At 48.0% G+C, this 3,494-nt stretch overlaps 1 long non-coding RNA gene across 1 annotated transcript; it reads right to left on the bottom strand.

The window, feature by feature from the left end:
* Positions 1–682: 682 nt before the first annotated feature.
* On the bottom strand, positions 683–3,109 carry LOC146763984 (uncharacterized). Its single transcript, XR_014950987.1, has 3 exons — positions 2,970–3,109; positions 2,124–2,750; positions 683–810 (listed from the first exon to the last, which is right to left on the bottom strand). It is a non-coding gene; the product is annotated as an uncharacterized LOC146763984 (long non-coding RNA).
* Between the last annotated feature and the right edge of the window lie 385 nt (positions 3,110–3,494).

Raw genomic sequence — 3,494 nt, 5'->3', positions numbered from 1 at the left:
TCTGGGATACATCCTTCGATGTTTGGATTTTTTGAAGTCAGGTGCCAGCTCAGGGCCAGGAGCCCCTGGGCACATACTCCGGCCCTTTTCCCTGGGCAAGAAAACTCACCAGTCCTGGTTTCTGATGTCAGTTTGTAGGGCTCCATTGGGACTATCAGGGCAGTACAAGTTTGAGGTTGGGGGCCGATGGGGTCTGGGAGATATTCTTCGGTGGTCATATTTGTTGCAGTCAGCTGCCCACCCAGGGCCAGGGGGTCCTGTGTGCTGATTCCAGACTTTTAGCCTGGGAAAGAAAACTCAGCAGTCCAGGTTCCTGATGTCAGTTTGCGAGTTGTGCTTGGGATGTTTAAGGTAACCCCTGATTAGCATCAGGGCAGCTTGGGTCCACAACACATCCTTCTGCATTCGGATTTTCAGGGGGCAGCCCTTCTTTCATGGCCCCTGGGTCTTGGACTCTGTCACTGGCCCTATTCTCTGTGAAACATGGCTCACCCTCTACACTTCCTGGTGTCAATTTCTAGGAGGTGCTTGTCTCTTCCAGGGCAGGCAGAATTCTTGGTGGGAGCGGTTTTGCTCCAGGATAAATCCTGTGCCATTCAGAACGAAATGATGTAGAAAGTCACTTGCAGCCACAGGCCTTGTGATCCAACCTCTGCCCTTTTTCCCTATAAAACCAACCTCACCCTCTCTGTGTGTTGATGTCTCTTCACTGGAGGTGTGCTGCTCTCCAAGGGCAGCAAGAATTCCTGGTGTTGGCAGCTGTGGTCTGTGAGAAATCATTCACTGTTTGCAATTTTGGTAGCACAATTCCTGTTTGGCCAGGGGAAAGATTGTTAATTATCTTGGCAATGAAAATCTGGCACCCCATTGTTTAAGGGTCTGGCAAAGGGCTGTGTAGGGGAGGGAACACCCCACAGGACCTTTCTTCACCTCATCCCCCACTCTTAGGTGTAGCAGCTCCCCGTGTGATCAGCTGCTTTTAGTGCAGCTACCTGGGCACACCTGCACAGGGAGCTGCTAATCCAGAGGGGCTAACAGGGGTATCCCAAGTGTCCCTCCAGGAGCTACAGTCGGAACATCCAGCTGGGACCGGGGAGCAGCCGGACCCACCCAGGCACGGAGCATCCCTTTGAGAAAATGCAGAGGGCAGAGCCCTCTTGCCAAGGGGCAGCACCTGAGCAGGCCGGGCAGCATGTGGGGTTCCATAGGAGAGCTTTCAGCTTTCCCCTTTTATTGTGTCAGTCCCTCCCTAGAACCCCCAGACCTTCCACAGCACTCCCAGAAAAAAGAGGGGTTATGGAGAGACAAGGGGTTTAAAGTATGGGAAAAAACTTCCTTTTCCATTATTTCTTGCTTTCAAATAATGAGGAAATGCACTTCCCCTGCAATTTTAATGGTCTCATTTGAAAGAGTCCCTGCCTTTTCTGTGCTGTTAGGGGTGGTAATTGACAGGGAATCCCCATATTCCATTATTTTCCAGTTTAAATAGAGGGGGAAAACCTTGACAATGTTGTTTATGGGTTTGAATTAAGAGTAACCCTTTTTGTTGTCCTAAGGCTTAAATTGAGGGGGAAGCCCAGCTATCTCTCTTTCTTAAGGGTTTGGATTGAGGGGAAAATCCCTCTGTCTTCATAACTGGAGAGATTTAAATTGAGGAAAGCCTCTCTTTTCCCAATATTTGAGGGGATTAAGTTAAAGGGCAGAAGCCATTTATTTGCCATGGTATCCATTTCAGTGGAGGCAACTTCCCCATTTCTTCATTTTAAGGGATTAATTTGAAGGAGGCTCTTCTAAAATGCTTTTTCAGCATTTAAAACTACTTTTCAGGGCACTTCTTTCTGTTCCCTAGGACTAAGTACCTCAGAGAAAGGCAAGCCTAGCATGTACTTAACCTTTATGCTGTCCAGGAGCCTATGATTTTTCTTATTTTTGTTTATAATGTAGTTAGTCCTAATTAGTAGCCCCAAGGAGACTTAAGCTGTTCATATAATTAGTATTTTTCTCCACCCTTAGTCTCATGTTGAGTACTACTTAGTAGTCACTGAGGAATAATTATATAAGTTAACAGCAAATCACCCAACTTATCTAGATATGCTGCCTAAAAACAAAGTTTTATTTCTTACCAGTTTTTTTGCCCTTTTGCTCCAAGCAGTTGTAGAAAAAAGAAAGAGCTGTCATTTCCCTGAAGAGTTTTCTTCTATATCCAGCCCTTTATTCTCCTTGAATTCAAGCCAGAGGAGCCAAATAGCCACAGCTCCTCTGATGGCTTTTATACTCCATGGGGTTTGCCCCCTCCCTTTTCCCAGGTGCCACGGGAGCGAGAGGCGGGCCCAATCAGGGGTATATTAACCCCAGCCTTTCCCAAGGGGCTTCATTCCCTCAGTGGGATCAGCTGGGGTAAGAGCTCTCCTCTCATTCAGGTGAAGAGGCTCCTTTAGCTTAGCTTGCTCTCTGCAGCTGCTTTTGGGCTTCTAATGCAACAGAGGCTTTGAAGATACTGCAAAGAAAACAACGTTGAACACAGGGAGTATTTAAATTCACAGTTTGGGGTTGAGTATTCAGGGCTGGTAAGGTGCTTTTGTAATTTCTGATTTTTTTCTTCTTTTTTCAGGAGGAGGGCAGCTTCCAGTAATTGCAGTTTGTGTCGAGCGCAACATTTTTCCAGCAGATTCATCACGACGCAGAAGGTACCCGCACTGTGTCAAAGATGATGTGTGAGACGGTGGCTTCAGGTGAGTTGAGGATTGTGACTAGGAGAGGGAGAGCAAGCAGGGTACTGAGTTAGGAGTTATCCCGGTGGGGGTTTGCAGGCAGTAGGGTGAGAAACGGTGTGTATCTGCAAGGCTTTTCACAAGCATAGCGGAGGCATCCACATGTCATACAGCACACAAGCTCATCCACCGAACTCACACAAATGCCATGTAGCTTTGCCTCTCTAACCCCGGTGCCACTCATCATAACAGCCATACCTTAGACTCAGGATGAGGCCGGAGACTTGAGCACCCAGGCACACTCAGGAGAGGATAAGTAACTGACTTGCTGAGATTCGGCCCACATAACACGAAACGCAACCATTGATTTTCCCGTTCTTTATTTTAGGAGACTAAGAGGCTAACAGGCTATCTCCTCTGAGCCAGACTCATTTCAGGTTCACATCACCAGTCATCCAAAAGATAATTCAGGGCCAGGGTCTGGAGATGGGAGCAGTGGCTTCCTTCTGCACCCGATGGGGATTTTCATTCCCTGATATGTGCAAGATAAGTGCAGGGCTACAACCCACAGAGGGGATGGAAGAGAGGTGCCGGGTTGGGACTCCCCAGGAGGGGTTTTTGAGTCAATTTTGGAGATGGGGATGCCCAAGAAGCATCTCCTAAGGCCACCTAAAGGGAAAGCGTCTGTTTTGATCTCAGTGCTGAGGTGCTCAGGGCAGAGCAGTGCTGGCGTGTGTCCTGTCACTTGTCTCTGGTGCACTCTGTGTTCTTTGGGTCTGTCAG

The sequence above is a fragment of the Lonchura striata genome, chromosome 36 (genome assembly GCF_050655825.1).
Source record: "Lonchura striata isolate lonStrDom1 chromosome 36, ASM5065582v1, whole genome shotgun sequence".
In the NCBI taxonomy this organism is placed as follows: domain Eukaryota; kingdom Metazoa; phylum Chordata; class Aves; order Passeriformes; family Estrildidae; genus Lonchura; species Lonchura striata.
This window is presented reverse-complemented; position numbering and strand designations above follow the sequence as displayed.